Source organism: Humulus lupulus, chromosome 1 (genome assembly GCF_963169125.1).
Source record: "Humulus lupulus chromosome 1, drHumLupu1.1, whole genome shotgun sequence".
NCBI classification, from domain to species: domain Eukaryota; kingdom Viridiplantae; phylum Streptophyta; class Magnoliopsida; order Rosales; family Cannabaceae; genus Humulus; species Humulus lupulus.
In genome coordinates, this window is record NC_084793.1 from 131,905,145 (window position 1) to 131,925,967 (window position 20,823).

General features: G+C 39.1%; 1 non-coding gene across 1 annotated transcript; it reads left to right on the top strand.

The window, feature by feature from the left end:
* The first annotated feature begins 20,325 nt into the window (after positions 1–20,325).
* On the top strand, positions 20,326–20,432 carry LOC133813754 (small nucleolar RNA R71). Its single transcript, XR_009884754.1, has one exon. It is a non-coding gene; the product is annotated as a small nucleolar RNA R71 (small nucleolar RNA).
* The last annotated feature ends 391 nt before the right edge of the window (positions 20,433–20,823 follow it).

The window sequence follows — 20,823 nt, forward strand, 5'->3', positions numbered from 1 at the left end:
ATGAAGTGGGCCGAAGTACGCGGTTGTAGCAGTAGATTACTTTACTAAATGGGTTGAAGCAGAGCCTCTAGTCAATATAACAGCTAAGCAAATCACCACCTTTGCCAACAAGTTTATCGTCTGCAGGTATGGAGTACCCTACAAGATAATCTCTGACAACGGGACCAGGTATGAAGGGCGATTATTTGACGAATATTGCAGAGAAAGGGGGATCAAGAGGAGTTTCTCTGCTGTACTACTCCCGCAAGCCAATGGACAAGTGGAGGCCATCAATGAGATCCTAAAAAGGATCTGAAAACAAAATTAGAGAAGTTGAAAGGATCCTAGGTCGAAGAACTGCCCAATGTGCTTTGGGCCTATAGGACCACCCCCCGTTCCACTACTGGAGAAACACCTTTCACCTTAGCCTATGGGTGCGAGGCTGTTCTTCAAATAGAAATGAAAGTCAACTCCTTCCGTATACTAGCATACGATGACCAGACTAACCACACAACATTGGCTAAAAATTTGGACCAGTTGGAGGCGAGAAGAGAAAAGGAATAACTGATGTTGGCAACGTACCAGTAGCGGGTTACAAGATACTATAACTCAAGGGTGCGAGAGAGGACATTCAGGGTCGGACACCTCGTGTGAAGGAAAGTTTTGCCAAAAACTCACGACCCAGGGGCGGGTGTACTAGGGGCGAACTTGGAAGGACCCTGCAAAGTTTCTCAGGTGGTGCCCCCTAACATCTACAAGCTTCCATGTTTGGATGATACCATGTTACCAAGAGCGTGCAATGTAGAGGGGTAACTTAGAGCGTGCCATGTAGAGCGTGCAATGTAGAGCACCTAAAAAAATATTATCAGTAAGACCTCCATATCTGAGGTAAGAATATCATTACTTTATCTAAACATGTAACTTTAAGTGTAATAGCTATGAATTAGAGGGGTAACTTAGATGCCCTGGTACGAAGTAGGAACATTGTTGTGATAAATACCTATTTACTCTCCTCATTCTGAATGGATAATTTTCTTATTGGCATGTCACACTCCTCATTTACGTAACCACACATCTAACTCTCGAGTACCTAGCACCAATTGGGTGAGCAAAATGATCAAAGTGCCCAACGAGATAAATCTTGCCGACCACTTGGGGGGCAGAGTATATAGGCAAAAAGGGTCCTAAAAGAGACCCTTGTAGAAAAATGAGAAATAAAGAAGGAAACCTTGCAAATAATCTCTTGAGTTCATGAGGATTAGCTATCCTTATGAACATCAAGAGAGTCAAAAGGTCCTATAGGAAAAACCTCCTAATAAAGGCTGATACCTCCACAAGTGGAAAGGCCTCAGGGAGAGCATCCCCCAATAAGCTTAGAACGACCACTAAGCCATCTAGCCAAAAAGGGTCCTAAAAGAGACCCTTGTAAAAATAGTACTATGCATAATGACGAGAAGGACACTTCTCGCAAGAAATAACAAGCGCACTCAAAAATATATAAAAGAATGGATAGAACTCAAAGGGTCAACATATCCTTAACAATACAATCAAGGTGCACCAAAGAGACCATCACTATCGGTCCAAATAAAGTATCGACAAGTTATTAGAAAAAAGAGAGACCTATCGAACCCTTTTGAGTGGGCTCAAAAGGACCTCAAGCATGACGAAGCGAAAATATATGATCACACACACATATATATATAAAAGAAGAAAGTTGTGATAATGTTGCAAGATAAAGTTAGCATCAATCATAACAAGACTTAGAAAAGTTATCGAAGAAAAAAAAACCAGGAGAAACCTCTCTAGTATAATAAGGTTCGAATAAGCATACAACGAAATCGAAGTGAAAGAGAAAAATTGTAGAAACGAAATCTCAAGGCCTCCCGCCATGAGCATTCCACTTGGCCCCCTTGGCAACGTCATGGTCACCAAAGGAGGAGAAGTCAAAGCTAGGATTATGCCTCCACATTCCATAAAAGGGTGCGCTCTACGGAATTATACTCAAACTCTGCCAAATTAGCCTCCAGAAGAGTGACTCCCTCCCACAACACCTCAGCCTTAACTTCCGCTTTCTTCTTCTTTTTTGACGATGAAGAGGCATTCACCAAGGCTTTCTCTAACTTGAGTTTGACATCAGCAAGTTATCCCTCGAGCTCATGAACTCTGACCGCTAGACGATCCCTTTCGGCGTTGGATGAAGATAGGCCCTGTGCGGAGTGTACGAAGCATTGAGCCACTAGAGAAGCCTGGAAGGAAGCAAAAAGTGAGCAAACAAGGAGCCCAAAACACAAAAAAGACCAATGTAAGATGCAAGAACTCACCCAAGTTGTGGAGTGCAAAAGGGTCTCCCCAAGCTCCGCCATGGTAAAATTCTCGAGACCTCTCCACTCAGTCTCGGGAATACCCTCGACAACTTGGGCACACCTTTGCACGTAAGGGGTTGACGTGCAACCCACCCAAGACGTCCCCTCCATATCAAGAGTGCCAGGGTGAGCAAGGATAGATGACCCACTCACCGAGGGAGGAGGAGGCGCAGGAACATTAGACATAGGGTACCCTGAATGGCCATGACCAGCAAGAGCGTAAGGAAGACTATCAAATTCATTGGAGAAAGGCAGAATGAAACACCCCTGCATGGTTTGTGGACCGCGGGAATGAGAAGTCGTGCCGTGATTTGTAGGAGCAAAAGAGGGATACCCCTGGAGGATAGAGACAGTCGAGCTGGACGTTTAGACTAGGGGGAAACCTCCTCACGCCTATTAAACATCACCCTCGTCCGAGTGAGGTTCTGCTAGAGTTTCCTTCTTCTTTCACTCGAAAATGTGCCATAGCAGGTCGAGCTCTGAAACCCTAGATAGAGCATAGTGATTGAGGTTGGCCACAGTAAAGAGATGGGCAACCATTTTCATTGCAGGGTCTTCGTCAAGGAAGACATCTACTGACATTGCCTCCGACTAAGGAATGTCAGGAATACTGAAGCTCTCTGAATAATTAACTCAGTTATCAATATGAGTATAAGTTCCACAATAGAAAATTCAATATAAAAGGAAAGACTTGAAGTACTTACTTGGGGATGAGCAGAAATGTTTGCGGAAGGAAAGGGGACCTTTCACAAAGAAAAAGTCATGCTTCCAGGAACACGGGTTAGAAACAGAACCCTCTATGAAGGAGACCTGAGAGTTGTCTTTCTGTAATAATTAGAAGCCTATAGATTTAGGAGTGGGCATGAGATTGTACATAAAATTCACCTTCTAGGCCGTGGGAGCTCGACCGTTAAGCTTCATGAACGTCATATACATGCAACATAAGGTTAACCGACTATTAGGTGCCAACTTGGGAATAACTTCTCTTCTTGAGGTGTACCTCTCAAGGTATAGCTCGCAAGCTAACCGCTTTCTCCCGTGCGGTCCCTCATTCAATTTATCACTTTTGAAGATAATGTTGAACTAATGCCTCGTTCGTTCTGATTCTTCGCCCCTCGACATATCTACGTTTCCTTAGTACCTGAGTCTTGCAGACTTTAACCTTAGGCAAACGTCGCACTGATGTTACCTTAGTACCTGAGTCCTGACGACTTTCACCTTAGGTAACTGGCTTTGTCTTTATCTTTGAGTCTTCTTAACTTTACATTCTGAACAACTAATGATTTCCATCATAACTCATCTCGATGCTTTTGTAATGGAACATTGGTCTGCTATTTGGATGTTTGAACAGTGAATGTCTCTCCCCCACTTCAACTGTTGGCGTCCTCGATAACTTGCCCACACACAAGAACGTTTGCAACCCGCAGGGTGTGACTCTCGAGTCAACAAATTTTTGTAGCACCACTGTCGATTCCCCTATGCGTGCACTATCCACATAGTTATCCATATGCTCTATACTAAAATCTCGCCCTTCCGGGAAGCTTCTCTAGGCTCCTATGGTCACTAAGTCCCAATAGCAAGGCTCTTGGCCCATATTTAAACTCAAGCGCTATCTCGGCCTCCTTAAGCCTTCTTACAGTAATAAGTTTCCTTGATGCAGCCATCTAGCACTCAAGAAACTCTAGTACCATTGTGACCACTATGTGCGGTCTACTCAGCCTTACTGGCCTTTGATGCATATATTCTACAACTTAGGATCTCCTACAATGTCGTAGTGTTTCTTACACAAGCTAACATCTCTATGAGCCAACACGTCCCACTCCACTGTCTTGGCGCCTCCCCTCCAGATCAGAACAAGATAACATGCAAACACTTCCAAGTACGACTATCCTCTAACAATCATGGCCACTGCCACCTTGGTCTCCATGTGATGCCCTTTGGCACAGAAGTAGCAACTAAAGCACTTCATCCTCATCTTTATCAGATTCCTCAAGGTTGTACACTCTCAATAATTGTCGTTATTACCAAGCGTTTTCCGGCCACCATTATTCTTCCACACTCTTGTGTTCAAGTTTCCTTTTCAACAACAACGCTCCATGCGACTTCTACTACAACTCAAGCGAACCTAAACTAGTGAACCAAGCATACAACCTTGACCTCTCGATAAAACCTTGTCTCATGTCAACAAGTCTCAACTCTAATGCAGCACATCTCCACAATTGCCTGTGGTTGTTGTCTTTCTAGAAACTCTGAACTTTGATTAGAAGCCACCACAACTTGCCCCCTTTCTAGGATGTCCAGTACTACCATGAAGAAGAGCAACCAAGTTTCATCCTGTCATAGCTTACCAATCCTTTCTAGGTGACTAAACAGCTCAACAACATTTATTCAAGAATAGAGACCTTCTGATCCATCCCCCGTAGGATTGGCCAACCAGGTTTATTCCCCACTTACCAATTGTCACGGGATGGCATTTTGACAGCAAAAATGTCTGTGAGGCACCTTGACTCGTCTGAGGCAAGATCAACCTTCCAACCATTCGAATAACAATGGGCACATTTTTCGCGCGACTGTGTGCCTTTGCACATTTCTGTCTCTCGAACAACTTCTATTGAGTCATGCTCTCAAGCATCTATGAGTGAAACCATGCATCAAGGCTATCTAGCGAAGACACTCACACTATACATAGGTTCTCACTATGGCAAGGCAAATCCCAACACTTATGCTCGCCCAGACATTCGCAAGCCAAGGTAGCATGTGTGGCCAAGAGCAAACACCAAGCCGACGTGCCAACACCTCTCATCATGCCCCATTCGATACTATCCAAATAGCTCATGTCACACACCAAGGACTCCCATACGTCCATGGTCCAATCCTCAAGGAACCATGCCTTCACTCATGTTGGTAGGCCCTTGAGACTAGCTGTCAGACTAGTAGCACACACTGACCTCTATCCTACTCAAGCATAGTGCTTTCACTTGCATGCTAACAAGTCCCACAAATGACTCTTGGTGCCATCTCATGTCAAGAATCGTGGCCATGGTGCACCACGACGTCTCTCGGAGGTTTGGGCCACGTTCCATGCAAGTGGCATCCCATAAAGGCAAGGGAACCATACCCATAACCTTTGGAAGCACACTTCAACGCACTACTAGGGCAGCCCAGTAATGTCCATGAGTACTCTTACTCATGGAGACATATGAGTCCCTTCGTGGTCCTCATATGCCCGCCCGACTAGTCCACCCAAATAGTAGTAGCTCACTTGACGCACCTGCGCCAGGGAGTGGTGGAGAGCTGACACCAGGTGCTCCCCCTACAAAGAGCCTTTTGAGCTTTTAGCCTTCTACCAAGAACACATATGATTTTTGCTTGGGAGTCATATTTGGCTCTCATCTCACCAATTATCTAAATCTCCCAAATCCGATCACACCATTGCGTTCATTGACCCTTCAATATGGAACCTACCAAGTCTCATGCATTTAAGGAAATATTAAAGATATTTACGAAAATGCCACTGCCATACAAACTAGGCATCAGCATGTTCTCCAGCCTGCACCCTTGCGTGCGTATCTGATCGAGCACTAACCTAGTTTGTAACATGCCGTTAAGGTTGGCATGTTACACTATGCACCCTTATTTTATAATTGTACTTGTTTCATATGATTGCTTTATAATTGTCTTTGATTCATTGGTATGGGGTTGTATTAAAAAATAATCATGTAGAATGTAGGACATGATTGTAGGGACATAATGGGGGTGCTGTACACACTCGCCCGACATAGGCTGTAAGCTTGGCGCCCCAGTGATGTACCTCGCTCGACACATGCCATGTAAATTTATTATATATTGAAATGAGTTTATTGATTATCTGTGAAGCATGTTGTTTACTGTTCATGTTTAATTAGTTATTTGTAATGCCTTGTTGAGTTTTCTTTTTGGGCCTTGGCTCAAAGGTGCTTTGTGGTGTAGGTAAGGTGAAAGGGAAAGTGGACCAGCTATGAGTTGGAGGGCTCTAGAGTGACACATACATATTCGACTTGCTCGACCGTTTGGGTTGGGACATTTGAGGGACTTGGGTTAAAGAATCCATTTTGTTGCCTAGGTCGACTATTTTATGAGCATTGATATAATCATGATTATTTTAAACTTTTTTTTGGGATCCCTTGTAAATGTTTAAATTTTTACTGAAAAGTTTAATCATTTCGACCAAAATTTTTAATACCCATGCCTTTATTTAATTATAATTACATTTTTAAGTCCAAATGACTTGCTTAAAGAGTTAAGCACTATTTTAAACACAAAGTGTAATGGTCCTAGATTAGTATGGCGCTATAACTTAGTATCAGAGCTGCCAAGTATTTAAGGTTCCTGAAGAGTGATCGAACATGTATGCTCGCTGCTAAAGACAAGCTAGACTCATAGTTCATTGGGTAATGGGTCAAATACATGTTTAATTGTTTATTTGAATTATATTCTTTATCTGCATGCCAAAATAGGAAGCATGAAAATATACTGATAGGACTTGGCCCTTGATTGCTATGTGAATATGATAGAGATGCTTATTAACATTATTATTGCATGTGAATGTTGTGTTTCTTCGGTTTTGATCGTGGGATGTTTTCTGGATATGTTATCATTGCCTGATGAGCCGAGTCATTGATTGCATACATACTTGGAAGCTATGCCTCCAAGGTAGTCAATTAGACTAGCTGGCACAAATATCGAGGACAAAAATAATAATCAGGGCCAGAATCCTCCACCTCCCCCTTAGAATGGGTAGCAAATGTGTGCAAATATGCAAACCAGGCCTAAAATATTAGAGGATGAGATCAGATGGTTGAGACAGTAGTTTCTACCAGGGAACGCTGCCCATATGTGCCACCTATAGTGATACCTATTCTGGGACCACTATAGATTGAGAACAGATGGGAACCCCTATAAGAGAGACTCCAGAATCAACACCCTCCAACATTTGAGGTAGGCCCAGATCCACTTAGAGCAGATCAATGGATGGGCATGATTAGTTCCATCATCAATTTTTGTGAGGGTGGTGGGCAATGACAGAGTGGGCCGTGCCACTTATATGTTATGGAATGATGCCTGAATTTGATGGGAGGTGGTATATTAGACTTGAAACATTGCTATGATGGGTTGAGAAGAGTTCCAGGAGATGTTTAATGACAAGTACTAAAATGACGTAGTCCGAAGGGGAAGATGGATAGATTTGTGAATTTAGTTCAAGGAAACATCACATCGACTGAGTATGTTTTGAAGTTTGATAGGTTGGCCAAGTTTGCCTCTGACTTGCTTCCAACTGATGTGACAAGGAAGGAATGATTCGTTTGAGGGCTGAATTCCATGATAGTTTAGGATGTCAGGATTACTTCATTACCTGGGGTTACCACATATACTCAGGTAGTAGAGGCCCTTACTGCTGAGGGCACCACCGGGTGCGATGCTTGGAGGGTAGTACCTCCATTTACTGGGTCTAGTAGGGGTGGAGGCCCTAGTGCCCAGAAGTTGAAGACTGCATACACTTTTAGTACCTTTGATTCAGGCAAGAATTTTTGGGGTACTCAGGGTGGCTGCCAGGGTGGGAGTGAGAGCTGGAAGAGTTATTCAGAATGTTCTCAAGGCAGGAGACACCATTTGGGAGAATGTCATGCCAAGGCATGTTTCCAATGTGGAGTAGTGGGCCATGTCAAGAAAGACTGCCTGCAGTTGATGAAAGAGGAAACAAAGAGGGGTGACAATTTTGTTCTGACACAAGTGTTTACACTAACTCAGACTGAGGCTGAAGCTAGATATCTAGCGCTGGCTCTTCTTATACAGTGTTGATTGATTCTAGTGCTACGCATTCATTTGAATCTAGCAAAGTGATGGACAAACTTAGTGGACACTGTGATGTGTATGCTGTGGGGTTTGCGACTTTGTTGCCTACTAGGGAGTTTGTAGTTTCTAGGAGATGTATTAGATCTTTATCAGTATAGGTGGATGGTAAGGAGTTGTCTGTGGACCTAATTGAGTTAGCAATGGTGAATTTTGATACGATATTGGGCATAGATTGGTTGGCCAAGTACCGAAAAGGACCAGTTTGTGTTTGTGGGTGTGGTGAACGGGCCTCGTATCCCAATGATTTCAACAATGAAGGCTAGAAACCAATTGAAAGAAGGTTGCATATGGTTCCTAGCTAATGTAGTTGATACCACTAAGGTTGTTCTAGTTCGACCAGAGGAAACCATATTATTTTATGAATTTTTGGATGTATTCCCAGAAGACTTACCAGGATTTCCACTGCATCGAGAAATTGAGTATGTTATAGAAATGGCAAGAGTAACATAACTAGTGTCCAAGGCACCTTACAGAATGGCACTGATAGAATTGAAGGAATTGAAGGTTCAGTTGCGAGAGTTACTTTACTTGTGTTTATCAGAACTAGTTTCTCACCATGGGGTGCACCACGAAATTGAACAAGTAGACTATCAAGAATAAGTATCTACTACCAAGGATTAATGATTTATTTGATCATTTGCAAGACAAGACAGTGTTTTCGAAGATTGATGTGCGATTTGGTTATCACTAATTGAGGATCAAAGAGGAGGATGTTCGAAAGATGACCTTTCGCACTACATATGGGCATTATGAGTTCTTAGTTATGTCCTTTGGACTGACTAATGCCCCGACAACGTTCATGGATCTAATGAACAGGGTGTTCAAAGATTATCTGGACAAGTTCAAGATTGTGCTCATCGATGACATACTAATTTATTCCTAATAAGAGAGCATCTTCGTCTGATATTACAGAGGGTGAGGGAGCACAAGTTATATGCTACGTTCAAGAAGTGTGAGTTTTGGTTTCCTCAAGTAACATTTCTTGGTCACATTTTTAGTAAAGACGAACCTATGGTGGATTTGACCAAGATAGAGGCAGAGAGATATTGGCCAAGACTAAGGCGTTCTTCAAAGATTAGAAGTTTCCTTGGATTGGCGGCGTATTATCATTGTTTTGTTGAAGGATTCGTGAGGATTGCAACATCTTTGACTGAGCTGACACATAAGAACTTGATGTTTATTTGGATCGATAGGTGTGAGAATAGTTTTCATGAACTGAAACAGTGGTTTATTACTACATCGATACTCAATCTTCCTTCAGACTAGGAAATTTTTTTGGTTTACTACGATGCTTCAAGACAGGGTTAGCTTGTGTTCTGATGCAGGCTGGGAAGGTGATTGCTTATGCTTTGCGACAGTTAAAGGATTATGAGTAGCGGTATCCTACTCATGATGTATAATAGGCATCAATGATGTTCTCACTGAAGGTGTGGCAACATTATTTGAATAGGGAGAAGTGTGAGATATACACCGATCACAAGAGTATGAAGTACTTCTTAATGCAAAAAGATCTGAATATGAGACAGAGATGTTGGTAGGAGTTGGTAAAGGATTATGACTATGAAATCCTCTTCCATCTAGGGAAGCCCAACATGGTGGCAGACGCCTTAAGTCGGAGAGGTCTAGGACCATTGTTTAGCTTGAAGAAGAAATCAGGGAAGTTGGCAGAGGATATGACTAGAGCAGTGATAGAGTTTGTTGTAGGACAGTTGGCCAATATTACTCTACAACCTACATTTCTTGAGTGGATGAAGGAAGCTCAGGTGAACGATCCTCAATTGGTAAAGCATTGGGAGGACTTCTTAGTTTTCGTTGTTAAGGACTTTACTATCTCTGAGATTGGTATGATGAGGTAGAAGAATTAGATATGTGTTTCGATGGATGTGGGTATCAAGAGAGATATTTTGGATGAGTCTCATACCACTCCATACTCGCTACATCCAGGAATTATGAAGATGTACCAGGATTTAAAATCTCTATATTGGTGGTCGAGGATGAAGAAAGACGTGGTTGAATATGTGGCTAAATGCCTAACCTGTGAGCAATAGAAAGCAGAGCACTAGAGGCTAGCAAGATTGCTACAACCCTTGAGTATTTGTGAATGGAAGTGGGAGAATATAATCATGGACTTTGCGGTTCGGGTTCCTAAGATGGTGGGACAACATGACTCGGTATGGGTGATCGTGGATCTATATACCAAGTAAGATCAATTTTTTCATGTGAGAACGAATTACATAGTAAATCAGTATGCTGAATTGTATGTGAACGAGATTGTACATCTCCAAGGGGCACTAAAGTCTATAGTGTCAGATTGGGACCCCACCTTCACTACTAAGTTCTCGAGAGGAAGTTTAGTACAACTTATCATCTTCAAACAGATGGACAATCTGAGAGGACGATTTAGATATTTGAGGACATGCTTCTAGCATGTGTATTGGATTTTGAAGAATCCTGAAGTAACTATCTTCCCTTTATTGAGTCTTCTTATAACAATAGTTACCATTCTATGGCTGGAGTGGCTCTGTACGAGATATTGTATGGTAGGAAGTACAGATCACTCATTCATTGGGATGAAACAGGTGAGAGGAACTACCTAGGTCTTGAAGCAATTCAACTGATCAATGAAGCCATTGAGAAGATTAGAGCTTGAACGCTTGCTTTATAGAGTAGATGATCGCGAAAATATATATATATATGCAAGTGCACACAATCGATTAAACTAATACAAGATAAGTACAATATCGTTCCCACGAAGACTGTATTCCAATTACCAACAATTGTTTTTTTTTATTTCTATTTGGCAACTAAAATTATGTTTTTTAAAATTAAAAATAACTTTGAACAAAAACAACTAATTAAAAGGTTTAAAAACACTATTAAAAAGACCTACCGCGTTAATTTCATCAACTTTTCATTCTACTAATTTTATTAATCAACTCTAGATTTCTTTCTTCCTATTCTAATAGCATGCTAACCTAAATCGATTCCTATTCTTTTTCAAGATATAAGATCTCAACCTATATGCAGGTTTTCTACATCTCTATGATAAACTTAAACATATAGAAGGCATTAAGCATGGAAACCTAATTACCACACAAGTCATACAGGTACTTTCATCCAATATGCAACCTATGTCTATATAATGATAGCATATTCAATTCTCATCTTTCGAATTTTGAGTCAAAATCATAAAATCAAGCAGATATTGATCAAGTATTTGCTAGCATTAAACACACATTATATAGATTAGAATAGATAAGAAAAATCAATAGAAAATCATAATTAAATTAGATAGAAATCCAAGTGACTACATTAAACCCTAGATAAAAATTGTTTAGTTCATATCAGACATGGCTAAATCAACAAAATAATAATTCAAAAACATAAGATTCATAAACTTAAAGAAGAAAGAAAAATATAAAACAGCAGAATAACTAGCCTAAGAATCACAATTAGACTCTAAAAACATAATTAAAAACTCACCTAATTCTTTAATTAAACCCTAAATACAAATTTATAGTAAAAATAACAAAGGCTATGTTTTTTTCTATGCGGGCCCCGACATGGCCTTCTTTGGGTCGTGGCCCGTGTCTGTTTTTGAGCCTTTTTCTTCTGTGATAAATCCTCAAGCACCGCGACTTAAACATCATCAAGTCACGGCCCGTGTCCAAGTTTTCACTTAGCTGAGCCTCTGTTTTCCTCTTGAGTCACGACACTAATTCCATCCAGCACCTATGCATCTCTGACTTCGCCTTAAGTCACGACTTATAAGCCCAAGTCGCGACCCTAATTCAATTTTTTTTCTCAAATTAGGTCTTTCAACTCATCTCTTCATCAAAACCCATCTTTTAATCATCCTTAGCATCATTTTGAGTCCAACAACCGCCATGAACCTCATTTTTCCACCATTTTCACTTCTTTTTACATTATACTTGTGATTCATCGCACCATCCTACAACAAAGACAAACAAAAGCGTAATCTTGCACAAAACACACATAAAGACTGAAGATTACCACAAAAACACTGTCTAAAATGACGTTAAAATGAAGTTATCTAACTCCCCCAAACTTACTCTTTGTTCGCCCTCGAACAAATGACTCAAACAAACCTAGGCTCGAACAACATGAATTATTCCAACAACAATAATTATGCCTCAAAATCATGAATGTTAATCATATAATTCTCTGAAAACTACTCAACAGTTTATTCAATCTAGATTTTTTATCAAAACACTCCATCACTTACTTGCAATTCTCCACTAATATAAATCATGATATGCATAAGAATCAATAGGACTTTTATAGGCTTGTAATGATGACTTAGGCAAGGGTAGTTGACAAAGTAAATTTTAAGCTCACTTTACTATAAGCACTTGACCAAAACTCACTAGCTTTACTTCCATAATAATACAATCCAATAATCCCCTTTCTTGTTTTTTCTTTCTTTCTTTAGAGATATATATATATTTTAATAATAACTACACTCTCCCAAACTTAATTTTTTCTATATATTCATATCGGGAGATTATTGAAATATTTTTTTTAATACATATACTCTCTCTCATTCTTTTTTTCACTTTTCATTTTCTGAACCCACTCAAATCAACAGCAAACCCCATTACACATCAATCCTCAAAAAATTTCTCAATCATATGCTCATAACATATCAGGGACGGATATATAACCAAGTTTCAAGTATTAGGCTTAAATGATGGTGTAGAACAAAAAGATACAAGATTAGCCTCAAAAGGGGTAAACAAAGGATTAAGTAACTTAAGGTTGGCAAGAAAAGCTCAAACGATCCAAATGATAGCCTAAATCATATTCGTATGCATACATGATATATTATTTCACCTCAAATAACAAGTAAGCAAGTTCTAGTATTATAGAAAATAATTTCCACTTTCCATTCCTCATTCCACTAACCAATTTCAGCAAGCATAATCAATATCAAAAACATAAATTTAACATCATGACAAGATTTTCAATAAATATTATCTACACTAAAATGAACTAACGGAGTGTTCAATCAAGTACATAGATGTTGTTTTCAGATTTCATTTTCTTTGAATTATACTCATAACATTCATTTGATTCTCATCGGGAATTGTTGTCAATAATTATTCATGTTGAAACTAAACACACTAAAACAAAACTCTAAACACTAAGAAAAACTAAACAAATCACACAAAACAAAACTAACAAAAAACTAAGCTCCCTCCCCCAAACTTAAACTAAACATTGTCCCCAATGTTTAAATGTAAGTAAAGAAAGAAAACTTACTTGGTGCGAATAACTTCTAAAATGGTGGTGGATCTAGAAATGGATGCCAAGGCGGTGGATAAGGGATGTACTGGTGGTTCGCCTCTTGGTTTGACCATCGGTAAACCAGCTCATTCTGTCTATCAACCCGAGCTCTATGAAAATGATGAAGCTCTCCCAAATAATTGTGCATATGCTGATTCTGATGAATAATATAATCTAATCAAGCCAAGTGCGGATCCAGTGGATCCTCAAGCACCAGATATTGACGATATTCTTCTCTCCGCTCCTCCTCAGCTGCCCTCGAGCCATCTTGTTGATCATTGCTAGTATGGGCTCCTCAGCTTCTTCTCTGTCCCTTTCAACTCTTACATTTCTGGGTAGCAGTACTGGTGGCTCTAAGGATGGGGCATTGGAATTTATTCACTGTAGCATGAGAAATAAGCCCCATAGCCTTCCTATAAAGATCACTGTGATATTTAGGTACCTCGCAGACTTCACACAAATCAGTTATCATGGATCCATGTGCCAACTCGGCAATAGTAGAAAATCTACATAAATCCCTGATGCTATGGCGAATAACTGGGCCAATATCAATAGAGAGTCCCTTCATAATTGCATACACCAAAAGACACCTATTAGTCCCCACCTCAGACAAGTGGGTGTTGGGCATAAGTCGTGCACTAACAAAAAGAGTCCAGGCTTTGGCCACACAATTCATTTGATATCTCCTTAAGTATTTCGGTTCCCCATTTTGCATAACAAAAGAAGCACCATGAACTCCATAAGTTTCTGCCACCTCAGTCCAATTTATTTCACTAAGATACGCCAATTGATAATATTCATCTTCTTCTAGAGACAACTTGGGTAATCTAAATAATGCATCAATATTATCAATGGCACACTCAACTGAAACCCCTCTAACAAACACCTTTTTATTAACATCCCCAAGGAAGTTGGTGTAAAACTCATAAACCAGTGAGCAATTGGCCTTTGGCATCTTATCATCCACAAACATTTGCCAACAACAACGTAGAATCCCATCCCTAATAATATTATAAGTTTAGTTAGGGTACGGATCTTCTTTAATTTCCATCCCGCGCTCTTGATTGACTGGACGCTAGGATAGCCTTTGATAATGATCATGGGCATCCTTGTTAATGGATCGCATGGGATCATACTCTAAAATTGGTTGAGGTGTTGGCGGGACTGGCTGAGTTGGTTGTTTCCTTGGTCACATACTCACACAATTGATCAAAAATGGCACACAAAAATTTTGGTAGCACTTCCCCTAAATTTCTGTAATATCCTCACTGAATACTCCAAAAAATTTCACCCAAAAACACCAAATATACTAACAAATAGTCCAACAATCAAATGCAATCCCTTGTAAAAATTACTTCAATGAAAACTTTAATTAATGAAAACTTACAAGCATTGAAATCTGAATGTGTGCCCACTCTTGAATTCTCCTTCAGTTCTTCAAATAGCACCAATAGAAACAAAAATTAGGGTTAGGGAAAAAATGAAGAAAGAAATCAATAAGGATTAGGAATTATAAATTAGGAAGATGGCTTAGGGTAATTTGAAATAGAAGGATGAAGGAAAATTTTGAGAGCTTTTTTTTGTTTACAAGAAAATTTGGTTTGGTATGATAGTATTTGAAAAATGAGAGAAATACTTTGAAATTTTGATTTTTAACACCATTCCCCTCTATCTGACACAGGTGCGATGTAACCCAGATAGGACAAGTCGTGGTCCACCTCATATGTTTAAAAATTCTATGCTCTTTGTTGCAGCCTAGGGTCGCGACTTATAAGCCCAAGTCGCGACCCACCCTCCCTTCAAATTTTTAATAGCTCTCTGACTCGTGTAATGTCGCGACTTGGCCCAATGACTAATTGAAAAACAACTTTGTTTTCGTGATTTTCACGATTTTTACAAACTTTATACTGAAAAATGAATAAAATTAAAATAACTAAACTTGCAAAACCAAAATAAAATTAAATAAAATTTTCCACTAATTAAAAATAAAAACAAAAACTAAAATAAAATATAGGAAACTCTCCTATAGCGCTGTCGTTAACATCATTTAGCCGGACGCTGAATACCCCATTTAAAGGGGTTCCAAAACCATCACTGATTTGCACTTTTCCACTGGTCTTTCCAGATAATGCTTTAACCACTAACCATTTACTTTAAAATGTCCAATTTTCTTGCTATGAATCTGTACTTCTCCATAAGGTAATGAGACCACAACTATTAAGGGTCCCAACCATCTAGACTTTAGTTTTCCTGGAAACAGTTTCAATCTAGAATTAAATAACAGAACTTTATCTCCCGGATGGAAATCCTTTCTAGTCATCCTTTTGTCATGAAATGCCTTAGAATTTTCTTTATAAATCTTGGCATTTTCATAAGCTTCGTTTCTAAATTCATTAAGCTCATTCAACTCTTGATGCTTATTCCACCCCACCATAAATAAGTCAACATTCAACTTTTTCACCGACCAATAAGCTCGATGCTCAAGTTCAATTGGTAAATGACATGCCTTCCCAAATACCAACCAACATGGGGAGATACCAATCGAAGTCTTAAAGGCTGTGCGATATGCCCACAGTGAATCATCAAGATTTTTTGACCAATCATTCCTTAATGTGATTACCATTTTCTCTAAAATACTTTTAATTTCTTGGTTTGACACTTTAGCTTGACCATTAGATAATGGATGATAAAACAAGGCCTTTCTATGATGAACTCCATCATGAGCACATAGAGCTGTGAATGATTTATTACAGAAATGACTGCCTCTGTAACTAATAATGGCTCTTGGAGTACCAAACCGAGTAAAAGTATTCTTATGAACAAATTTAAGTACCTCCTTACCATCACAAGTAGGAGTTGCTGCAACTTCTACCCATTTAGAAACAAAATCTACTGCCAGCAAAATGTACTCATTATTATAAGATGATGGGAAAGGTCCCATGAAATCTATTCCCCACACATCAAACAGCTCAACCTCCAGAATTCCATTCATTGGCATTTGATCTCTTCTAGATATATTATCGGTCCTTTGGCAACAATCACAACTCTTAACAAAGGCATTAGCTTCTATAAATAAAGTAGGCCAACAAAACCCACATTGCAAAACTTTTGTTGCTGTCATTGTTCCCCCAAAGTGACCACCAGAATGTAAAGTATGACAGTGAGTAAGTATGGAAATCATTTCCTCTTCTGGGACACATCTTCTAATCACTTGGTCAGCACAATGACGAAAAAGATTGGGCTCATCCCAATAATAATGCTTCACTTCCGAATATAATTTTTTTAGTTGCTGCCTTGACATGTCCGGAGGCACAACATTACCTACCAAATAGTTAACATAATCTGCAAACCATGGTATTTTCTCTTCACATTCAATTGAAAATAATTGTTCATCCAGAAAATTTTCATCTATTGTCTCCTCTTTCCCACTATGTTCTTCCTGTTTTTCCAATCTAGATAAATTATCAACAACTAGATTTTTTGTCCCCTTCTTATCACAAATTTCCATATCAAACTCTTCATATAATAAGACCCATCGAATCATGCGAGGTTAAGCATCCTTTTTAGTCATAAGATAATTCATAGCTGAATGATCTGTGTAAACTATCACCTTATTACCAATTAAATATGGCCTAAACTTGTCAAATGCAAAGACTATTGCAAGTAATTCCTTCTTAGTAGTTGCATAATTTAATTGAGCATCATTCAAGGTTCGACTAGCATAATAAATTGTTCGAAATACCTTGTCAGCTCACTATCCAAGAAGTGCTCCTACTGCATAATCTCTAGCCTCACACATTAATTTAAAAGGAATTTCCCAATTTGGTGATACAACAATTGGAGTTGTTACTAATTTTTCCTTCAATGTGTTAAACGCCTTTAAACAATCAGAATCAAAATCAAATACCACACCATTCATAAGTAAGGTGGATAAGGGCTTTGAAATTTTTGGAAAATCCTCTATGAACCTCCTATAAAATCCAGCATGGTCCAAGACGCTTCGAACCCCTTTAACAGACATTGGAGGAGGTAAATTTTCTGTTGTTGATATCTTGGCCCTGTCTACCTCAATTCCATGATGTGAAATCTTGTGGCCCAAGACTATTCCTTCTCTCACCATAAAGTGACATTTCTCCCAGTTTAATATTAAGTTTGACTCCTCATATATTTTCAAAACCCTTTCTAAATTAAGTAAACATCCATCAAAAGAGGGTCCAAAGACTGAAAAGTCATCCATAAAAATTTCAATACCTTTTTCCGCCATATCTCAAAAAAATTGACATCATACATCTTTGAAAGGTGGTGGGAGCATTACATAACCCAAATGGCATCCTCCTAAAGGCAAATGTTCCACAAAGGAATGTGAAGCTATCTTTTATTGATCCTCCGGTGCTATAGGAATTTGATGGTATCCCAAATATCCATCCATGAAACAGTAATAAGGATTGCCTGTCAATCTATCTAGCATTTGATCAACAAAAGGTAAAGGAAAATGGTCTTTCCTGGTGGCTTATTTAGTTTACGGTAATCAATACAAATTCTCCAACTCATCACCGTTCGAGTTGGAATAAGTTCATTATTATTATTTTTAACCACCGTCATGCCACCTTTCATTGGAATGACCTGGACAGGACTAACCCAACCACTAAAAGATATTAAGTAAATTACCCCTACATCCAACCATTTAAGGATTTCTTTCCTTACCACTTCTTTCATTGAAGGATTGAGCCTCCTTTGAGCATCAATACTAGGCTTACTATCCTCCTCCATTAATATACGGTGCATTACTGTTGAAGGACTAATATCCATAATATCCGCCAAAGTCCATCCAATTGCTAGTTTGTGAGCCCTTAATACCCTAAGAAGCTTCTCTTCTTTAATCTCAGATAAAGAAGCTGAAATAATAACTGGAGAGTATCATTCTTCCCCAGATAAACATACTTAAGATGATCAGGTAAGGATTTTACTCAATAGCTAGTGGTTTCTCAATGGATGGAAGAGGTCTATCAGGCACTTGTCCTAAATCCTCATATTTCATTTTATAGATCTGCCCTGATGAATTCAATCACTTAACATACTCACTGGCTTCAGTACCAGGACATTCTTCAGGACTTGCTATCAAACTCGACTCTAATGGATCCTTAATAGACTGGACCCCTTTACTTGGTTCCTCCAATACACTAACACAAAAGCAACTTTCACTAGCTAAAGGATATTTCAAAGCTTTGAAAACATTGAAAACAACCTCATCTCCTTATACTATAAGCCTTAATTCTCCTTTCTGAACGTCTATCAACGCTTGCCTCGTAGCCAAAAATGGTCGTCCTAATATAATAGGCACGTCCTCATCTTCCTCCATATCTAATACAATGAAATCCGCTGGAAAAATGAACTTATCTACCTTTACTAGAATATCCTCTATAATACCTCTAGGATGTGTTAATGAACGATCAACCAATTGAAGAGTAACAGCAGTAGGTCTAGCTTCCCCCAAACCAAGTCTTTTAAATACAAACAGTGACATTAAATTTATGCTTGCACCCAAATCACATAAAGCTCTCTCACAATGAAAGTTCCCAATAGTGCAAGGTATAGTAAAGCTGCCCGGATCTCTTAACTTTTGAAGAAGCTTCTTTTGAATAATTGCACTACACTCTTCAGTTAATGCAACAATTTCATAATGCTCATTTTTCTCTTATTAGAAAATATCTCTTTCATAAACTTCACATAACTATGAATTTCTTCTAAAGCCTCTTCAAAAGGCATGTTAATGTGAAGTACCTTAAATACTTCAAGGCATTTGGAGAATTGTTTGTCAAGATTAGCCTTTCAAAACCGTTGAGGATATGGAATCTTTGGTGTAGGCTCAGTGTATTTTAGTTTTTCTTTTTTTGGAAGGTCTTCAGTAACCTCCTCTTGTATTGGACTAGTAACTTGTTGATTCTTTGTATTCTTCCCTTTTTCATCCACTGTAGGTCCATCATACTTAGTTCCACTCCTTAGAGTGACAGCTTGACATTTTTCTTTAGGATTTACGTCTGTGGAACTAGACAAATTCCCTTACTGCCTATTAGAAAACATTTGAGCCAATTGACCTATTTGTGTGTCCAAACATCCGATTGAAGACCTTGTCTCTGTCATGAATTGATTTAATTGGTCTGGCTAAATTGTTGGTGGGTTCATTTGAGGATGTGGTGGGCATGGGTTTGGATCATAATATGGTCTAGAATGTAATCCATGAGTTGGTTGATGAGGTTGTTATTGAGGTGGGTATTGTGGTTGTAACCCTTGATTATTTTTCCAAGAAAGATTTGGGTGATTTTTCCAAGCAGGAGTATAGGAATTTGAGTAAGTGTTGGGTGCAGGTCTTGAAAAATTACCTATAACATGTGCCTATTCCAAGGGCATATTATTCACATCAATTGAGCAACTAGATGTGCTTGGGCATTGTTCATAAGAATGAGGCCCTCCACAAATCTTACAACTCACAACATTTTGTACTTGCATTGCTTGTGTGGTGACATTAGTTTGCTGCAACTGCTTGGTTGGAGACGCCACCTTAGCAGTCAATTGCGCAATTGGATCAACTTCAAAGACTCATGCTACTTTATTGTTCTCATGCTCAGTAGGCTAATTATAGTTATTCATGGCCATCTCTTGCAAGAGTTCATATGCTTCATTAGCACTTTTTCTCATAAACCTTCCACCTGATGCTACATCTATAATTGTCCTTGTATTGCCCCCCAAACCATTTTAAAAAGTATGAACTAGTAGCCACTTCTCTATTCCATGATGTGAGCATTTCCTTTGAAACTCTTTAAATTGTTCCCATGAATCATATAAACACTCCCCATCCAGTTGATAGAAGTTATTGATCTCTCCTCTTATTCTGGCTGACTTGGCAGGACGAAAATATTTACCAAGGAATTTCTGAGCCAAATTTTTCGAAGTAAGTATAGAGTTGGCTTGTAAAGAATTCAACAAACTCTTAGCTCTATCCCTTAGTAAAAATGGGAATAGTCTTAATCGTACAACATCATTACTGACCCCATTCATTTTAAATGTCGCCCATAACTCCAAAAAAAAAATTGATATGGAGATTTGGATCCTCATTTGGTAACCCCCCAAATTGTACACAGTTTTGCACCATCTAAACAATTGAGGGCTTTATCTCTAAATTATTAGCCTCAACAGTTGGAGGACGAATGCTTGCATGTATCCCCGTAATAGTAGGAAGTACATAGTTTCTTAATGGTGGATCGGCTTCAGCTGCATTACCCAT